The 21,621-nt window shown below is 35.9% G+C and overlaps 1 protein-coding gene across 1 annotated transcript in view; it reads left to right on the top strand.

The window, feature by feature from the left end:
- NYAP2 (neuronal tyrosine-phosphorylated phosphoinositide-3-kinase adaptor 2) overlaps window positions 1–21,621 on the top strand; it is a 192,569-nt gene that overhangs the window by 144,144 nt on the left and 26,804 nt on the right. The window lies entirely within an intron of this gene.

The following is a 21,621-nucleotide window of genomic DNA, read 5'->3' as shown; positions in this document are numbered from 1 at the left end:
AACCTAGGCACAACTTACCTAGAGTCACAGAAGGAGTAAATCTGGGACTTGAATCCGGTTTATTTAGCTCCAACGTTTCTGGTCTTCATGATATTTTATTTACACTTAGCCAATCTCCCCAACTTCTTTCCCTTTTCTATTGTCATTAAAATGTACCAGTTATTATCAAAGCTCTAATGGCTCATAGGATTATCATTCCCAAGAATATCCATTTAATAAGAGAGAGCTGAATCTGTATCTTAATGGCATGAGCTACTTAATGGTTGCCATCAGTTTAGAAAGGGGGTGGAAAACATTTTCATCACCCTCCAGTATCCACTTTGGAATATCCTAGTCACTGCCATGGGCTCTTTTGTACCCCAGACTTTTGAGCTGCCCCTGAAGGCATGGGGTCTGCCCAGCGGGCCTTGGAATCACCTAAGTGACCTGTGCAAAGTGACTAAGTGCTCACCTCAATGTCTGTAAGCATAGCTTTAGAATATATATGCACATTTCCTTGGTCTGTGAGATTTGAATAGTCAGCTACCAACTAGATGATTCCACCTCCAGGGATGGAGGCCTTTTACGCAACTGCCAACATCTTGTTCATAACTATGTAGTAGCTTGATGGCCCGTGGCTACCCCAAGGTAAAAAACATTCTATGGATTGAAAAACCCTCAGCCAATTAGGTAATGAAGACCTTAGCATCACTAACCTAGAAACTGATCTAGTAAAATAAACAATCTAAGAAAGCCCTATGCAAAATGCTTCTTAGCTTCAGCTCTTTTCTCTTTAGATTTGTGTTCATGTATAGTTGATGGAATCAGGTACTTACCTAAATTTTTTTAAAAATACAGTTCTTCAAGAACATATTGGCCTATTATTATTTTTTAAAGCTAAATAATTTGTTTTTCCCAAGATGATGAGGTTAAATAGACTATAAGTAAAATCCCTTGATTTTGAAAATACATCTGACTTCTTGGTTAATTGGGACCATAACATTGTCTGTTTTTCTCATTCAGTTTCTCCTAGGATTGAAATATAGAATCACTGAAGTAGACATAATTTCATAAATAATTGCTCACCTTTCTGGGGGTAGACTGCAGCTGTCTTTGATTGATGCAGGCAGACGTGTTTATCCCTTGTGTTTATATTCTCTGGCTGCTGAATCTTTAAGTGCAATCGCTTGTCAGCAATTTAATCAGAAATTCTCTCCATTAAGAAGTCTCTCTACTTTAGATTTATAAAATGCAGAAACATATTCAATTCTGAAACAAAGCTACGACAGTCTATTTCTTTTAAAATCAAGACTCCCTTGGTTGTATTTGATTTTACATACATGAAATATACTAGGACAGATTTCTTTCCCTCCTGTTGAATTACCTCAAACAGAAAATTTTATTTCTGATTCGTATTTAATATCGTATGTTTTCCACACTGACACCTATAAGTAATTAAATATTAAGTATAAGTAGGAGAGTTCCTATCAGCCATATCATACACCCCTACATTTGTCCTTCATTCTAGATTAAATATAATCTAGAAGGCTAGGACAGGGGTGAGATGTCACAGGAAGTGGTTTCCATCTTGATTCAACCATTAAAAAGCTTTGAGACTGGATAAGTTAGCTCATCTCTTCAAGCCTGAGTTTTCTCCCTTTTCAAATAAAAATATTAGATGCTAAAACTGAGTCTCTTCTGACTCTGTTATTCGATGTATCTATGGATTACTGGATGATCTGTAGATCCCCAAATAAATGACCCCTTTCCTGCCTCTGAGGTTTTCTGATGGTGTTCTTTCTTCCTGAATGGACTTCCCCAGTAATTCCATAAAATGAAATCTAATGCTTGCATCCCCACTTAGAGTCTAGCTACTGTTTTATAGAGTTTATAGAGTTATAGACAGTATGCTACTGTCTGCAAATAATCTCTTCAAATGCTGAGTACTTTGTACTGCTATAATGATATATGTCTTAAAAAGTGTTTTCTGTCTTATTCACCATTAAGACAAATGGCCAGGGAAGACAAAGGCCATATTTTTCTATCATTTTATTTCATGTAGCACCTGGCCCAATGCTAGATTTCTTAAAGTTGATACCTAATTAGTATTTATTGAACTTGTTGAATTAATAGGCATAGTGACTTGAGAGGACTACTGAACTTGAGGAGAAGCCATATGAAAAATGTTTGACCATTAAATGAAAAAAAAAATTAGATTCTATGACTTAGAAAATTCTACACTGAAATCAATATAGTCATTCAGCCAAAAAGGAGCTATGCTGAAGGCTGAATTCATTGCTTGTGCTCTTAAGTGTCCTGTTTTTAAAAAAATGCCCATTTCATTCCAGGCAGATTTATTAGGGGAAAGATATAAAGAATATAGCTATAAAGCATTTAAATGTAGACCATTTCATAGATGTCAAATTGTCATTGGTCTCTTTACAAATGATTGAGCTATGAAAATTGGTCACTTCTCAATGTTTGGAAATAGAAAGATGCATTTTTAAAAGAAAATAATGGCAATCAACATTTTAAGAAGGCATTCCAATCCGATTAACATTATTCATTATTGAACTCAAAAAGTAAAGAGAACGAGAACACATTCCACTAAGTCACTTAACCTTTTTGGTGGAAAAGCACTGCATAAATTCAGAAAGCTTTTATTGTGTGACTGGTGGTCTTAAATGCATGTGTTCCAGGTAAAAATGAGTTTAAGTTACATAACATTTGAAAAGATTTTTTTTAATTTTCAAAAAAAAGCAGTTTTTCAGAATTTAGTAAATAGGTGGCAATTCCAGATTTAATGAAATGTCTGCAGTGGTGCATGTTGTTTCTCTGTTGAAGCAAACTCATTATTGTTGTTAGCTGATGGGAGCCAGGTTAATTAAATGTTCCACTCCTGGTGGATAAACCAATCAACTGGAGAATCTGGGCTATTGCCATTCCCAAATGAAAGGGGTGAAAATACTAAGGAGAATGTAATGGGGGAGGAGAGAGTGTTAGTAACATGGATTTTGAAGTTGCATATCCTGTCTAGCCAGGTATACCCAGCACAGCTGAACTTAAAGGAAACATTTTAAAATCCAGAAGTCTATACTAGTCTTCTGACAACTAGAGATGAAGAGAAAACTTCCCCTACATTGTCTTCTGGTCAAGTTTCAGGTACATTCAATCAAATAGCGTTTTTATATTTTTTGCAATTCCTTTGTTATAGATGAAAATGATATAGTTAAGTCAAGAGAGAAAAAAATTGAAAAACAATAGGTAGAAAGATTCAGAAAGTAAAGATTGGGGGCATCCACATGTTGTCCAACTCTATGTCCACCAACAATACCATGGGTGGTAGTTTTAGTGTGGCTTTTTTCCCATGACACAAATAAGAAATCTGGGTTTCCAAGATCTAGAAAGCTGAGAAAGGATTTAGAAATTAGCAGCTCCCAACAGAATGATCACAGCTGAAATGAAGCAATTCTCTCCTTAAGATATCATGTTCTGAATATCAAAGTCGCCTCTACATCTACAAACTAGTTGCATTCTTTGAACCACTTACCAATGATTAATGACAAGAGAGATATTTCAAAATGATGAAAGCTTTTTGTCAATTTGGTCCAAGAGAAATTTCCAATCTGAAAAACCGAAACAGATTGCCTCTCAGTGGTCCTTCTTTGCTTGATTGATAATCTCACTTAAAGCCTGCAGAATTCACTTTGGCTTCTAAACCAAGCTATATAAATGATCATTTAATATAAACTATAATAAAATTATCCACTGATGTTTCAGCAAAAACAGTTTGATTCTATATCCGGCCATGAGTCTCCATTTTCCTTTCATGACCAAACCACTCAAGTGAATGTCCTGAATTTGTTGCTTCTCCCATTTCTTGTCCCCCATTTCATCTATAATTTCCTATAACCTAGTTTTCTCTTCTGCTCACTCCAAGTCATTTAGAGATTCCTAATTGGTTTCTGGCCCTGGTCTTTTCTCTCTCATGGTTCTCTTAACCATCACAGAACATCTGACATTGATGGTTACTCCATCTGAACACATTTTTCTTGGTTCTCATTGCAACATATCATCCTCGTAATCCTTTTTTGGGCTCTGTCTCCTCTGCTTCCTTTTTTGGGAGCTCTACTCTTCCATTTATAAAACAAAACAAAACAAAACAAACACATTTTCTAAGACATGAATGACACAGACCTGCGATTAATGTTTAAATGTTTGCCTCCCCTGACTAAATTGTCAGGACACAATATGGCAACAACTAGCACATTTTCTGGCTCAAAGTCCACTTAATGTGTGTTCCTTGAATGATCAAAGACTGACTAAAATGAATAAATGTGTAAACTCCACAATTAAAGAAGAAGTTTTTGAAACTAAAGACTTCATTTTATTAAGTGCATATAACCTCTATGACTGTTTTGCAAAATTAATTCATATTTGTGGATTTATGGATTTTTCCAAAACTAACTTTTTTTTAAAAAGCAAGAACTACCATGATTTCAAAATGTTAAAAATAATCTGAGTTGTACAATATGCCAAGATCAACACTAGTTAAGAAATTTCAGAAGCAACTGCTCTAAGGAATATTGATGTAGAAACTCAACTTTAGATGATTTTTATATAAAATAGTCAGAAGAGAAATCAGTCCTATTACTGATTGGATAAACCAGACAGCACTCAGCAAAGAAAATGAAAGCAAATACTTATATTCTAATCTAAATATTTTATCGATGAATTAAAGTAGGGTCCAAGAAAAACAGCATAGCATAGAATTTCATTTATGGTTCTGGAAGCAATATTAAGATATCATGACATAGAAAAACTATCAGTTAAATTGTGCATGGTAGCGAGTATGGCCTATTCACTGTTTAATTTCCGTAAGATGATAAGAATAAAAATATATCCTCATTTCTAGACTTTTGTTTAAAAAAAATCCTGTTTGTCCAGCTTAAAAAAACAATCTCATTATAATGGAAGGTAGGTTAGAGGGTTACTTAAGATACATGCATGGAAAAAGATATGGGGAGCAAATGTCCTTGGGTCCAAAGATGGATTTGCCTCTGAACAACGGTACTTTTAGGGCAAGGCAAACTCTCTGAGTCTCAGTTTTATTTTTATACTTACCTCATAGGATTGTTGTAAAAATTTAAAGAAAATTGTGTATAGGAAAAGACCTCGTCAAATGTAAATTGCTATGCAACTATAAGGGGTGATTGACTTTAGGTATGCATGAGAAGAATAAATATTTTATTGAAAATGAAGTAAGGTCAAAATTAAATTTAATTTTCAGAGATTCCGTACTGTTTGAACAACTCTCTTCAGTTAGGCTTGGGTAAAGGATCTGACATCTTAAGTGGATCGTCTAGTACCTGACGTGAGAAGCATAAAGCATTGGGGAGAATGTAAGCTACTCTCCATTCCCACAGGAGGCAGGTTTTTTGAGTTTGCTGAATGATGTCTAAGCGTCAAAGGAGGGGGGACATCACTCTGATGGAGCCAGTTGCCCTTATCTTATAAAGAACAGCTCTGAGAACAGAGAGGTCACCTTCATTGTACAAAGGGTCAGGCAACATGACAAGATGATTGTGAAAGATGATTCATCAGCAATCAGAAAAAAATTCAATATAACTGGATCATTGATGTATTTTTCAAATGCGATAAATACATTTTTTTTTAACTTTCTTGTCACAAATGATTTATCTTTTAAAATAAAAGCTTTGCTTCCCCCCCACCCCGCAAAAAAAAAAAAAAGCGTAAGTTTTAACCAAGGAATTAGGTGGAAACTAAGAAGACCCTCAGTGCTTACTATAAAAAAATATTTCGTTTATAGATGGAGACAGTTAAAAGGATGATTTGCGAAGTTTTGTTTCTAAGCAGATTCACATAGAATCTTTTTTTCTTTTCAAGTGTTTAGTCAACATGCAAAAATATTTTAAGGTTAGCATTTGAAAAATTCAACCTCACAAAGCAACAACAACAAGCACTCAGATTTTGTATAAAAACATGTATGCAACCAGAGATACAGAAAGAATGCTAACCTCCGAAATACGGATTAACTAGAATAATAGGCAAGGTATGAAGTGACCATCCCTAACATTTCTCATAAATGAAAGGCTATAGTCACAGAAGCAGCTGTTGAAATACTTCATTGTCAATTTTCTCATTTTTTATTAACTTCCGTGGCTTTCTTACTAACGTCTTTATCCAGATGCTAATTAAGCAGAGGTTTGCTTTGCGCATCAATTTTTAATATTCACTCCTCATCGTTAAATGAAACCTGCGGCACGAGGCTTCTCCTGTTAAAAGCTGTGCTGACCTACTTCCCTGTGAAATCAATGGAAGACTTCCGCAGACTCACAAGCAGCTGACATTTAAGGAGGCCAGTTCGTAATCTGTGTTAGTGTGTAATGTGTGTTTCCCTGGGCTTCAGCATTCTTTCTTTCTCTATGAATTTTAAAAGTTCTTCTAAGAATAGAGAAGACTGGATGTTATTCAGCCAGAAGAGGGAAGCCTCACCTGAGTTTCGTGCCCCTGGGGATTTGTGCTCATGTGTCAGCTACATTTGTAGTGGCTTCAAATTAACAGAAACTCCAAGGTCTGGAGCTGGGGAAGGGAAAGAAAAGCCTACGAGGCACCCACTTGAATTCAAATAGAATCCACAAAGAAGCAAAAAGGAATCTACCAGAATAAGGTTTTCAGACACCAAGTTCCAAGGCTTTTGAAAGTAAGAACATGCAGTATATGGCAAACCTTTGTGAAGACTCATACATCAGATACCTGAATTGTAGGATCTGAAATAGGAACACAAACAAAACCAGCTAGACAGAGGAGCTATAGTCACTAGGGCATGGAAGAGCACACTGTGTCACAATCTGGTGACCAGTTTCTATTAAAGAACAAATAAGTTCCTTTCGAGTGTCACTGTGCAGTCACATAAGGGGTCTGTGTGACACCTGATGGAAACAGAGGGTCAGCCTCATGCTAAATTCTAGAATACTAAGTTAGAATGGGGCGAGCCTAAACAATTAACGGAAGAAGTAGTGTTCAATGTATATATCTTTTACTTCCTTCAATAAGTTTATTTCTAAGTATTTTATTTTTTTTGATGCTATTAATACATAAGCATTATAACCAGGTATATGCATTCATTTAGTCTTTCATTTATTCAGTGAATGTTGATAAAATACCTACTGTGGGACAAGCACCATTCCAGGTGCCAGAATCTGAATGTCAGTCAATAAAATCTGATAACTCAAATAAAGATGGGAGATACATGTATTAATGGAGGGGACACCTTCTGAGGAAAGACTTGGCTGTCAAGAACATTGTTATAAAGATGTGAATGGTAGCCGGATATGGAGACAAGCAGATTTAGAACTGAGCACTTTAGAAAGGCGTTCTGTTTCTTTCTCCCTCATTTCTACATTGTACCATTCTGGCTCTCCTGGTTCATGTCACAGCATTCTCTTAGGTTCTGAAGCTCACAAGGCCTGAGCTTCTGGGATTCACTCCAGTGGCCTGCGTCTGGTGACCCTTGGAAATGACTGGTTTTTGTTTGAGGCGCAATCATAGCCTCATCTACAGAATCTCGTATTACATATAGTACTGCTCTCTCGTCTTCCTTCTGTTTTTTTTTTTTGTCTTTCCCGCTTTTTTCCTTAGTCTTTAATCCATGAGCCTAACACAGAACAGTGAATATTGGAATTCTCTGTGGCCTTATTCATCATTCAGATTGATTTTGCCACAAAAAGTCTGTTACCAGATAACTTATGAAACAAGATATCACAGTAATCAAGGGTATACATAATATCAGAAATAGGAAATGACATCTAATCCAGGTTCTATTTTCTTTTTTTTCATTTAATTCTCACACACACACACACACACACACACACAAGAAAAAGAAACACCTTTACTCCTGAGGCACTTTGTGATTAACAGTTCATATATGCCTTTTACATGTGTGTATGTGAAGAAAAGAGGAATGTAAGAGTTGAAACAAGGGGACAGGTGGCATGCACCTAACCTAAAAAGAAGCTTAAAAAAAAAAGTCAAAACAAAAGAAAAAGAAGAAGGGAAGGAGGGAAGGAAGGAAGGAAGGAAGGAAGGAAGGAGGGAGGGAAGGAAAGAAGGAGAGAAGGAGGGAAGGAGGGAAGGAAGAAGTGAGTGATATCGCCATGTAAAATTTCCAAGAGATGAAGTCTTGCATCTTGCCTTCCTTGGCTCCAAAGAGAACAAGTGGAGAAAAAGATGATCAACTCCCTACTCTCTGTCCTTAGACCATAAGTTACACAATAGCAGCTCAATAAATATTTGCAGGGCCTTATAAATAGTCCTATTTAACTTCTTCATATTAATGAACTGAGATCCAAAGAGCTTCAATTACTTAAGCAAAAATATAATGTAGAGTAGAAGCACAATCTGAAAAAAGTTCTAGCTCTCCTGAATGCCCTCTAAATATTAAGTTATCAACATTTAAATATATTGCTATTGATTTTACCTATAGGCTTAATGAATCTTCTTGATTAATCATTTAAAATATCATTTGGGGGAAGAAATAAAATCTGGTTCATTGGAGACTTTACCCTAACAAGTGTTTTTTCCTCCCTCTTCAAATTTGTATGCATATTTTTTCTCAAGAATATTATGAAAAATTTTAGATTGCCAACAATGATTCCAAACACCATTTCTCTCTCTATTCATTTATCTAGAGAAATGAGGAATTAAAATCAAGAAATTAAAAGCAAGAAATACAGTATCGAATATGTTCAGTTCTGTAGTGATCAGTTATATTTCCTCTAGAAGTATTCCTGCCTTACTTTTCTTATAAAACTATAATAGATGTGACTTTTTAAACACCAAAATATGGCTTTTAGTAACTGTGATTACAACAATCTAAGTTTTACATTTACTTTGATAGAAATTAAATATTCTTATAACCCTTTTTGATGAAGAAATTAGTCTTCTTAGTATTTAGTGTTTCCTTCAAAAACATTTATGAATGTATTTTCAGAATTACATCTTTCAGGAAGAATGGAAATGATATTTTTCTTCCCATGCATTAATATTTTTAGTGCCTGAATGTCTCTATTTCTTTTAAAGAAGATTAAAGCATTTTTCCATCTGCCTGTTAAAATGATTTGAATCTTAATTAAAGTTGATTGCACCTGTGCATATATTCAACTACCCACACACCTCCCACCTACTGGGAAAAAGCTTGTCTTTCCTTCAAAAATTAAAAAACCAAAAAAAAAAAAAAAAAAAAAAAAAAAAAACTCATAGGCATAGAAAACATAACACTGAGAAGTAAGTATGAATTTTTTTTTTTTTTTTGGCTATCCTTAGATCAATGACTTTTTATCTTCTAATGATTATTAAAAAATCGGTTATCTTTTCTAAGCTGCTGGTTTCATTGTTGTTTATAAGGCATCCTAGCTGAAGAAGCCAAGTAAAAGAATCAAAATTCAACAACAATTTTTCACCCACCCACTCACTGATTGCCTTTGTGTGTTCTTAGCTTTGACGGTTTAATCTTTTCTTATTTATGAAGATGGGGGATAATCATAATGCAAATAAATAAATAAATAATGACGACCATCTTAAAATTTGATGTGATCAAACATTTTTCTACTTCACCTATAAAATTTTTTTCAAAGAATTCTAATAGATAGAAAATAGATTAGCTCCTTCCTTTTAAAACTCTTTTTCCTTTCTCTTGAGTAAGGAAGGGTAATTAGAATACTTCCAGCTAATACAGGGAAAACTAGGGAAATAATGGACCCAGCCAGTCTACTGAAAGAATATTGAAAAGTATATTAAACGTTGCTTAAAATGTTCCATTAAGTATGGAACAGTGGTTGCGAACCCTGGCTTTACTTTAAAAACTCTTGGGGAGGTTTTCAAAATTACCAATGTCAGTGCTCCACCCTCAGTGATTTAACTGTGGTTTGTGAAGATTCCCCAATTGTTTGTAATAATCACATGGGACTGAGAACCTCTAGTATAGAACGTATTCTGGTATTTATTAATAAAATCTTAAACTTGAGAATTGTTGAGTCCAGAGGCTGCGTTTAAAGGTAAGCAAATGAAGACTCAAAAGAGGAAAGTGATTTGCCCAAGGCCTCACAGCTAATTAGGGGCTAAGTCTGAACTGGTACCCAGGGTCTCACTACCCCTAAAACAACTCTGTTTACACCGTACAATGCTGTGGTTGGGACTTCCCAGATCACGGCGTTCAGAGGTATGAACCCTCTGCACTTGGTTTCTAAATCGATGGAATGAATCCATGCGCTGCATTATTAGAGCCAGTTTTATGTCCTCAAATGACATCTAAGCCATTTCTATAAAAATGTGGCAATAAGCCATGCAACAGGAACTTCAATTATGATCCCAAATGCCTAATAGTAATTTCCTATGCACATTAACTCAGTCTTGAGGATATATAAAAATGTTCTACATTAAAGTCTTCTCAATTTATAAAATGTCTAGTAATATTGCTTTGATCTTTCTAGTCATTCTCTTTCTCTCCTATTGTTCGAAGGATTCGTCTGACATCACCACTTAAAAAAATAGAGGAAAACAAATGCTGTCGAGACATCCATAGAATTCCACATTTTTTTTCCTATAGAAGAAAAAGTTAATTTTAATTCTTTGCATCTGATAGATAATTTGTTACTTTCTCCTTAGGGCTTTAGTAAGCAGTGATTCTGCTCAGAAAGCCAAATCCTCTTGAGTGTATCACAAAAGAGCAACTCAAATTATAGCCATGGTTTCTTTATTCTCTTCACACCATTGTTACTTCTCCTTGAACTTGGCATCTTTCCTTCTGCATTTCGGCTTTGTGATTGTTCATGCTGTTGGCGGTACCTAAGGATGTTTTGTATGTAAAACCACCTCTCTTCTGTCCTATAGTATCATTAATTAGTCTGAAAATCTCCTTAAAACAGGCCAAGGTTGTAGTTTCAGGAACATCAGGCTTCCGTAGGGGAACATTTTCACCAAATACAATTTTTGTAATGTATTTAGGTGCACATGAATCTCTTTTCACTTTAAGGAAATGAAGTATACACTTTTAAGATTTAACTACTTCTTTTTTTTCCCGTAAACTTTCGAATCCAGAAGGCATCTATTGTTTAAATCCTCTATTCGAGAGATGAGTACTTGGAAGCATGGAAAGTAAAAACACATACCCAATGTCACTCAGATGATGGCAGAACTGGTACCAGGGTCAAATTTCCCCAACAATTAAATCCAGAGATCTTTGTACTTTGCCAGTCTCTATTCAGCATTGCTGGGACTATGACTGTAGGGAGGAAGGAAAATGTAAAAAGCACATATGCCTGAGTCCCTGTGGCCTCCTTTCTTTAAGATGATTCTTTTTTAGATTGTTGGCTTTATGTTAATTTGCTGCCTTGTGTCCTACTTAAGAATGACTCTGTCGTCAGGTCTCCTATAACTTCTGGCATATGATTTTGGAGTTTGTCAAAAGATATAGATATCTTAAAACATCCGAAGTCAAACGAGTGCCTGACTCAAGTTATAAAAGTTTTATAACCTGAACACTGTTCATCAATTATTTTAGAATTCTATTTGTCCCTTCCAAAGATTTTTATCAGCAGTTTCTCTGTCAAATATGTGAAGAGTTTGATACAGAGGACAATGAGTTTCAGTAATGTCAGGTCCTAAATGGAAAAGAAGTAAAGGGCTGCTGTTGGTATTATAGGAGCCAAGGAGAGCTGAAGGCATGCATATTTAATGTAGTAAATTATAGGGAGACATTTGCATTTTCATGCACTATTTTGAAGTAAAAAGGATTGTTGAACAATAAGGACACTTTCCCTAATTATGTTCCATTTTTAATATGCAGAAAATTGACTGTGGGTTCGGGGTAGTTATTTAATGAATTCTCAATATAACCTTGTCTAGTATTTTTTTTCCCTCCAAATCTTGATATCAGATTAAGACCAGACAATAAGGTTGGTTAATAAAACATGATTCTCTCGTCATTGAACAGAGGATGGATTTTCCAATTCTAAAAAGTGATCTTTAACTGGTAGGTAGTCACAAGTTTATCTGCATTGGATGCAAACACTAAAAATTGTTTATGAAAGATATGCTACAAAATATTTTGTATTTCTGCATCTTTGTATCTATGCTGGTACACTTCATTAAAAAGGATGTTTAAGAAGTTGGCAACATGGTGGTGTTGAGATGGTGATATCTGGAAATCTGTGGATTTCATGTGCCTAGAGATGAGATGATCCTAGTGATGAGCCTCTAACTCAAAGCGACATCTCACACATCTTCCTCCTAGTCCCTCTTGCACACTTTTCCTGGGAGGTTCTTTCTTTAACAGTGATGGCATCCCTGCTCCTCAAAAATAAATGCAAACTCTATAGCCTGTCACTCAAAACCCTCTTTAATTTGTTTTTTCCTTTTTTATGTAAATTCAAGACCCATTCTTTTCTAATATCAACCTTTTCTTCTAGACAGGCTAAACTTATTATGGAGCCTAAACCATTGTTCCCTTCTGCCCTTTTTTTGAATGCATTTACGTGTGCCATTTTGTCAAGCTGGAAGCTCATTGTTAGGCGGGATCAGCTTTTGGGACGACAGATCCAAGGAAAGAGTCACGTGTGTTGAACAGTTCGTTTCCCCTGGCTGCAAAACTCATCTGACATGACTCTACTTTCCCCTTGCCATTCTTCAAATCACTATTTAGTCACGATTTCTTGGTCTCACAATTAGGAAAAAATATCTATTCTACTTTCATTGTACTCTACCATCTCTCCTCGTTGCCCTTAGCAGAGCTCTAATCCAGTATTAGTTTCTGTAATTCAGGGGTCCCCAAGCATGGGCCATAGACTGGTACCAGTTTGTGGCCTGTTTGTTAGGAACTGGGGCCGCACAGCAGAAGGTTAGCGGCGGGCAAGCAAGCGAAGCTTCATCTGTGTTTGCAGCCGCTCCCCAGCGCTAGCATCACCGCCTCGGCTCCACCTCAGATCATCAGGAATTAGATTCTCATAGGAGCACTGGTCCCTGGTGCCAAAAAAGTTGAGGACCACTGCTGTAATTGTTTTCTCTCTCAAAGTAGGAGCCCCATGTGGGCAGAGGTCACAATGTCTTAGTTCCCTGACCTATTCTCTCACTGTCACAGTGCCCAATACATAAAACGTCTGCACAGATGGAGCAAGGCATATACGTTTTATCATGGATTGAAAATAATAACAATTTAGAAAAATTATATTTTTCTTCATGTGACTTTTCTATCAAAGCAATCAAAAAATATGTCAGATTTAACTGCTAAAGGCAGGCATAGAAAAATGAACATTCTTTGTTTTCTGACTTCGTTCACTGTTACAAATAAATATCACTTGATAACTCTGGGTTAGATTACACAGTGTACTACAAGAATATTAATCCAATCTCCATCCCATCTGAAAACAACTGTGGACTCCTTTGTAACGTGTGCGTTGCAGTGTGTTATAGAGTGAGGCGTATGTAATCTATATAGACTGACAGCTGATTTCTCCCAAATCTCATCGTATTAATTCCCCTATTTATACAATCTTCAATTTTTTAAAAAAATTTTTTTCATTTTTTTTAAAATAAGGTAAATAATTCTTAAAATAATCCAAAGAAAACAAAACGAAATGAAGCCTCATTGGTACGGCTATTCGTTCAGACAGATGTGAGTTCAAATCCTGGTTCCTCCACTTAGCCATCTCTGATTGGCCTGGAGAACTCATTAATCAACAAGACCCCCACTTTTTCTGAATACTGGAGTCAATCATTACATATGCCTGGGAAGACTACATAAAGATTGGAAATATCATTCGTAAAGAGTCTAGTGCAGCATCTGACCCACAGTAGCCACTGATTCCATTAAAACTCTAATCACAGTGCTGCTGCTGATGTGATAAGACATTATTTGAGCTGGATTTCTGCTTTTCCAATAGTAACTAGGAAACATTTACTTTTTAATTTTTTAATTTTTTTATGGATAGGAAAAAAACATTGAGAGTATTCTTTAAACCAGGACCCCTATTTAATTCATGTCTGCTAATCAGGTGGCAGGAAAAAAGTTGGATCCTGGGTTTATCAATGATCCTAAACAAATCATGAATGTTTTTTAAGAGTGCACTTTCTCAATTTATGTTATAGTTCATTGGGATTTGATTGAAATAAAAATTAAACTATAAAAAGTCACCTTAAAGATATAAAACATCCTGAAATATAAAGTGGAAGTATAGTTTAGAACAGACATTATGATATTATTGAAACTTTATGAGCTATTTTGCTTTTTATAGGAAATTTTTATCATAGAGATATAAAATTTTAGACTTAGGAGGATACTTAGAAATAATTTACTTCAAATCTATATTTTTACCTGAGAAAACTAAAGTTCAGGAAGAGATGTTTTATTGAACTGACCTGAGAATTGATCCCAGATTGTCTCAGCCCCATTCTGTAATAGTTCGCTATTTTGATATTTCTAGGAAGTAATAATTTTAATTCATTTTATTCCTCCCAAATATATCTTATTTAAATCTAAATTATTTTTATGTTAAAGAAATTGTTAATATTTCCTTCGTGAATTTTTTTTTTCAAAAATCTTATTTAATTTTTTTTCTTAGAATTTTGCTCTTTGCCACTCTTTTAGATGAAAAAAATATTTGGAAAAAAATTAGAGGGCATCATCTTCATTCAAATAAATATAAACAAAATATATAAGATTTTTGAATGATCATTCAGAGGCTCATTCACTCACACGTTCAGCACATACTTATTAAAGCATAGTATTCAAAATATTTAATGAAAATATATTATTAGCCTTGTAAAGTATTTTTAGTACAACTAGAGTTAAGAGAGAAGCATTGCTTGCTGAATTCTTGTACTGTATTTGGCAGTTTAATCTCTCTGCCCTTTATTTTTCTGTCAGTATGCCAACAAAAATATTGTCCTCATTAGAAACTCAAGGATTTTACATTTAGACTATATTTTATAGGAGGGAAAATGTAAAATAATATCTATTCAAATCTGTATTAGAGCAGTCCAACTGCTATAGCAAACCTCAGTGGCTTAATATAATATGACATCTCTTGTTCATGTCATAGGCCATGACATATATCACAGGCATGTGACAATCAATTAGTGGGTTCACTAGAAGATGAGCAATTCTTTCTATCGTTACTGGGACGTTTCTATCTAGAGGCTCTTCCAACAACGAGGACCTCAAAAAATCACAGCCACCAGCAGAGGGGATACAAGAGGATGAGGATTTTGTGACAAGTTGTATGAGCAGACCTGGAAATAGCATACATCACTTCCACCCACATTCTCATGGCCAGACCTCAGTCATGTGGCTTTCTCTAACTGCAAAGAATGCTGAGAAGCATGGTTTAACCAGATGCCCAGAGGGAGCAAACAGATTTGTTCAGCTTCTTTCTAGTCTCTGCCCACAGGTTATCTTAGCTTCTGCATTGCAAGAACAAATGAAAATATAAATTGCATTCTCCGAGCAAATTGTCTGTCATTGCCCTACAATACTAGAATTTCCTAAAGACAGTGCTACTAAAGTAGGTCAACATTTGAGGTATGCCTGATGACTTCAGTGAAGGTTTTGTAGGTAAAGGTAATTTGACAATATCTCTACAATCCTCACACACCTTGATGATTTAAAAAAAAAAAAAAAGTGAATAATTAAATCACCTGGATTTTTTTTGAGAGTTTCAAACACCAATCATGGTCATTGACATTCTACTGATTATGCCATGCTTTGAACAGGTGTTATTCCTTGCAGCCATGAAAAAGAAATGTTGAATATGTCAGCGTGTGAGTTCCAGTGACTTATGGTGACACGTAGATAGATGGTAGGCATGGCCAGGAAACCTGTCTCTTTATCAGGTCTCTGCTAATTGCCATTTGTGTGACCTTGAGCAACTTGTGCAAAGGCTTTGAGCTATTTTTTACACCTGTAAAATCATTAGAATTCTTTACCTAGTCTATCTTACTTCAATGTGCCCCATCTACTTTATTTTTTATTAAATAATATGCCTCATTTGTTTTATTAAAACCAAGGATTTATCCTATGTGCCTTCTTAACACAAACCTTGACTTTCTTTCCAATTTTATTTAAAACCAGGATATCTCCAGACCTCTGAGCTATTACTCTTTCTCTATTTATATTTGAAGGGAAGGCATCCCTTAGATGTTGGAATTGACATAACTAGCCCAAACAGCAGAGTTCATATGAGAGAGAAGCAATAAAAAAAAAATTATTCCTGCTCCCTGGTGCCCGTTTATTGTGGAGACATAGAGCCTTTGCCCTATTTTTTCCAGGAGACTCTAGAGATAAGAGAATTGCAGGAGCACTCTGGTGCTCACCTGGACTTGCGGGTAAACCATTCAGGCTGTCTGGCTCCGATCAGCTCCAAATGCCACAGTTTTAAAAGATACCATGACATGCAATGAGTGTCCAGGCCAAGGTAACCAGGAGAGCGAGAGTTCTAGATTTGTATCTGAAGGAGTTGTGACCAAGGAGAGATTTCGTCACTCTAGATTCTAAAGGGTGTTTACTTAAAAAAAAAAAGAAAAAGAAAAAAAGAAAGAAAGAAACACATTAGTTCTGAGTCGCTCCAGAAACAGGACTACCAACAACCAACAAATGGTGTTTCTTGGAGAGAGGCCGACTTCAGCTCTGTATAAGAGCTTTCTAGCAATTAAAAATGTTCACAGTTGAGACAGACTTACCCATGAGGTGGGAACTCCCCCTTCCTAGAACTGTTCTCCCAAAGGTAGGACACCGTCTCAGCAAAGACATATATACACCTAGCTTTCTGTGTTGCAATTGTAATTTCCAAGGTCCTCCCTTTCAGCTCTAAAATTTGATGACTGAATCTAATACCCATCTAATAATGCAATTTAGTTCATTGCCTTCAAATGTGTTGTTGTTTCTGCCTAATTAATCTGCCTTGATCACCTTTCATTATTTTCACCATTCAGCAGTTGGAATAGAATGGATAGATGTTGATCTTGCTGATTATGCCAATAAGAGGGGACAATTCCGAAGTATTCTTCTCGTCCATAGGAAGCTCCAATGCTCATCAGCAACATAAGCTTTGGTCCCTGTATTGCCAGGCACAATTAGAGTACATATTTCATAACCAGGAAATCCCAATATAAGTGTGAAATTTCAAGAATGACAGCAGTCACAAACCACAAATATAAAAGCCTCTTGTCTAAATCATCTGAATCATCTAGATGTTCATAGAAACAATGAAACGATGTGGCAGATTAATTCTTTTAAATATTGCAAAATAAGTAAAGAAAATGGGATTCTGTTTCTCTAAGAAAACAGTGTTAATGGACGTATTTCCAAATAATACTCATTTTCCCCAGCAAATCTGTTGTTTTCTAATCTATCATTAGCAAGTCCATTAGAAACATGTATAGGTTAACAAAGAACATAACGTTGGCCATAGTAACTAACTCATGTTTGTTAGTGACAGTTGTTGATTCAGGCCATTGCCCATGTGCTGGGAGACTGGCAAGGTGGAAGGAGAGGCTGTGAGTCATGGGCAAAGATGGAGTTAGGTAACATAATAGCTAGCTAACTTTCCTGGGTGAAGCGTGCATGAGTTCCTTCACCCCATCTATTCTCATTGTAGACTCTATCAAGTAGTGAGTCTTCAGTCATTAGAAGCTTACAGTCTGGTGGTGGAACCAGACATATAAATCAACAATTACATGACCTTTCCAGACAGAAAAAAAGTTTGTAGAAAGGATAATGCTGTCAGTTTTAACATGTTGGGGTCCCCCAGACAGTCATATGTAAAAGCCCATCAATACTATTTTGCTTTCTTTGTCTCTAGAGCTTGAGAGGGATTTCGAGGTTGTGGAAACTTATAAGAATCCTCAGTACCATTTTGTTGCTGATGGAATGAATGTTGATGAAGCAGAATGAATCAGAGACTCTCAGAAAACTCAGTGTTTGGGGCAGGCCTGGTGATGAAAGCCGTAGACCTGGGGAGCCAAGTAATTATAGATGCCTCAGGGTCCAGGGCAGGAATGGAGAAGAAGGATGAGCTAGAAGCCAGAGAGACAGATGTAGACACAGAGACAGCATGAAGAGGCAAAAAAATGGGAAAACTTTGAGAAAGAACTTCAGCATTAGCAGCATGAGGTATGACAGATTGGAATTCTAAAGAGAATATTTTGATCATGAAAGGATTGCTCCTGGTCGTTTATTCTTATTCATCCTTCTTCAATTTAAATGCTTTAAAAGTTTAAGACAATAATATGCAAAACACACAAGATTAATGACAAATGCAATGCACTAATACATGTATTTTTTTACAGCAAGATTTTCATTCAAGATCAGATTTCAAAATGAATCAGATTTTAGGTGACTAGTTAACATTCAGTCATTTATTCTATGAATAGAGGATGACCACATTCTATGTAGTTGACCCTTGGGCTACACACTGGGCCTGTAACTGAACACTGAAAGAACTTAGATTCCACATAGAACTTGACCACAGTTATCTAAGATTGATCTTGTTCGAAAAAATTTATGTTACTAATATCAATTTTTTTCAACGGGCTTTAAGAAAACATTGAATTATATGGACGCGGATAAATGTGTCCTTATTCCTTTGAATAGATGTCTTTGAGCTTTCAATGTGTCTTACTGTATATATTTCTTGTCTAATTGTCCACTTTCCATTTGTTTCTTTTCAACAGCTGTTTTAAAGATTTTCACATTTATTTTAATTAGAAAAAGCATCGTGTGGGAAGCTTTTCTTGAATTTATATGGGAAACCGGATTTATTCTCAAAGAAAATGCTCAATAAATACATTAATGATTTTCTTACAGATTTTTCAGCTCGGAATTTTATTTAGGAGGCCGATGTTAAGGTACCAGTCTAAGCAGCACAGTTTCTTCAATTCTTTTGTTCAAGTATTTCTAAATATATCTGCCAAAATTTACCTAAGACTAACCTCTGGGATTTGAAAACAAAAAAGGAAGAGAAAAAAGACTCCTTTTTTGTTTTCAGAGCTGCATTGGGCTTTTATTTAGTTGAGGTTTGAGACTGAAGTGACACTTCTCTGGTATGCGTATGCAAGTAATTTGAATGAGAACAAAGAAACTGATGTTGGTGGAGGTGCCTTGACACGCATCCTCAGCTTTTTATATTTAAAATGTTGTCCTAATCTGCAAAAATATTGGACCCAAGGTTAAGTTTGAGCATTTTTTTAGTTTGGTTAGTTTTAATTCCAATAGTAGAAGACGTGTGTGTGTGTGTGTGTGTGTGTGTGTGTGTGTGTGTGTAGAAAAAAAAGAAGATAAATGTTTAATGATGGTAATGGAAAGAAATAGAAAAGTCAGTAATAAAGCGAGCATCCCAATGGTTTGTTTAAAATCTGGAGGAGAAGGTGAGGTGAAACAGATGGGTCATTAGGATTTGAGGCTGAGACAGTTGGAAGCCAGAGCGCATTTTCTTTGAAACTGTAAATAAACAGCTTGGAAATAATCTAGATATTCTTTTCTGATACTTGTTTTATCTCGTTTGACTTAGGGCACTGAAAAGCAAGTGTTGGTTAAATTGTTTTGCTGTAGTCATTATGCTGGAGTATATTTCTTGTAAAATATTTGACTTCTTATATTTGATTTCAGTGTAACTGGGACTTAGGCTCATATACTGGACCATTTAAAGACCAGGAACCTTTCTAAGGTTGTTGTTATGAAGCTAACCTCCTGGTTTAAGTTCTGTTTCATAGAAGGATGCTCATGGCATGTGTTTACACAACTGCAGCGCATCTTGGAGCTGGAAGGGGCTATCGTAATGTAGAAGTAAATGAAGACCAAACAAATGAGAACAGGCAAAGGCTATTAATTCAGAGCTTGCTATATAACAGGCAGTCAGCCACTACCACTTATGTCTGACAGAGACTAAAAGGCAGGGAGAAGAGTGGGAAAGCATATGGTGGAAAAAGCTTCGGATGTGCCCCAAATGGAGGCTATCAGCCTGGGAAAGCTGTAGGCAGGCTAACTAGAAGCAAGGCAGCCTCCATGATTAATTTTGGGTATATAGTCTACTTTCTCTGTTTGGCCCTATTTTAGAACTTGGGCCAAAAGTCTTGGCTATTTTGGGTCATTTGTTACACAGGTTATTGTTTGACCTCCCAGACTGGTTGCTAGAGAAAGTGGTCTGAATTCCTGAAGTCGGACTTAAAAGAGTATAAGTTGGCTTCCCGAGCTGGTTACTTTAGATAAAGGTTTAGAGTTCTGTTTTTATATGTGGTCTGGAAATTTTCCATGTGTATATTCAGTCTCTCAGTGATTATCTAGTCCAAATGTAGAAAGAAGAAATCCGTAAAAGAAAAATTACTAGAATTTATTTAAGTTAATACGGCTTTTTACATGTGTGACACTTTTTAGTTTTCAAACTATCTTCCAGTGTTGAATATTATTAGAGCCTTCACATTAAAATGGGGGAGTTAGGCAAGGCTGGCATTATCTACATTTTGCAGTTAAGGAAAATGAGACTCCAAGAGGAGTAATGAAGTGCTCAGTGGCATAGGTCATCAACCCAAGACCATGGCTAAGGCTGCAAAGCTGGAACTCTCAGATCCTCCTTTCACATAGGGCTGCTTATGGTATTACAAACTGTTGTCTCTGCCCCACAGATGCAGGTGATAGGGAAACAAAGTGTGACATTTGCATTGTCATTCTGCAATATGATGAGTATTTGAACCTACATTCAAAGAAAACAAAATACAGGTTCAGTGAATCATTTCTGTGATTTTTTTTTTTTTTTTTTTTTTTGCCACTACAGTTTTTCTCAAAGATTCCTTACTCGAATTAAAATTTCAATCTGGTGAATTTTACAACTCGTGACTGTTAGGTAACCAGATTTTTAAAAATAGTATTAGCTCTGTGCTCCTTTCATAATTTATAATACTCAATTCTCTTGTTCTGTTAGGAATGTTGTATTTCCTACACACATCAGAAAGATGCCAGCAGAGTTGAGAGACCTATTTAATTAATTAATTAATTGATTGCCTATCGGGCAATATGCTAAGGGTTCTGGAGGCACCAAACGGGGGGTGGGGGGAAGCAAAAAACAAAATTCAGAGCCTGCCTTTAAAGAACTCAGAGCCTTTTGAGAAGAGCAAATATAAAGAAAGGTAATACAAGACAATGTCAGTGCAGAGATGACCATATACCCTGGGACTGAGTAGATTAGCTGAGCAAAAACGAGCTATAAGTCTATTCAAAGCGGACGAGGTAAGAGGCAGTAGCTGTCCGAAACAGCACTGTTTTTGCTAGAGGTGGAGTAGAGAGAAGGAAGTTATAACCAACTTGGTGATGTTTCTTAAATATATTGTTCAGGCAGGAAGTGAAAAATTTCTAAAGGAAGAGAAGAGAGAGATGGTGGAGAATCTTGTGGTTCATAACAAGACACATAGACATTTCTGTGGATAACAGGAAGCTTCTGGAAGAATTTTAGTCAGGAGTACATTATGAGTAAAATTACATTTTGTTTGTTCATTTTTGTATTTAAACTCCTCTCTATGTGTATTACAGGATGGCTATTTCCTGAAATAACACTGTTCTCATGGCAGCAAGAAGATAGT

This window comes from Pteropus alecto, unplaced genomic scaffold (assembly GCF_000325575.1).
Source record: "Pteropus alecto unplaced genomic scaffold, ASM32557v1 scaffold110, whole genome shotgun sequence".
Lineage (NCBI taxonomy): Eukaryota > Metazoa > Chordata > Mammalia > Chiroptera > Pteropodidae > Pteropus > Pteropus alecto.
The sequence above is the reverse complement of the archived record's forward strand: the minus strand, read 5'-3'. Positions and strand labels throughout refer to the sequence as shown.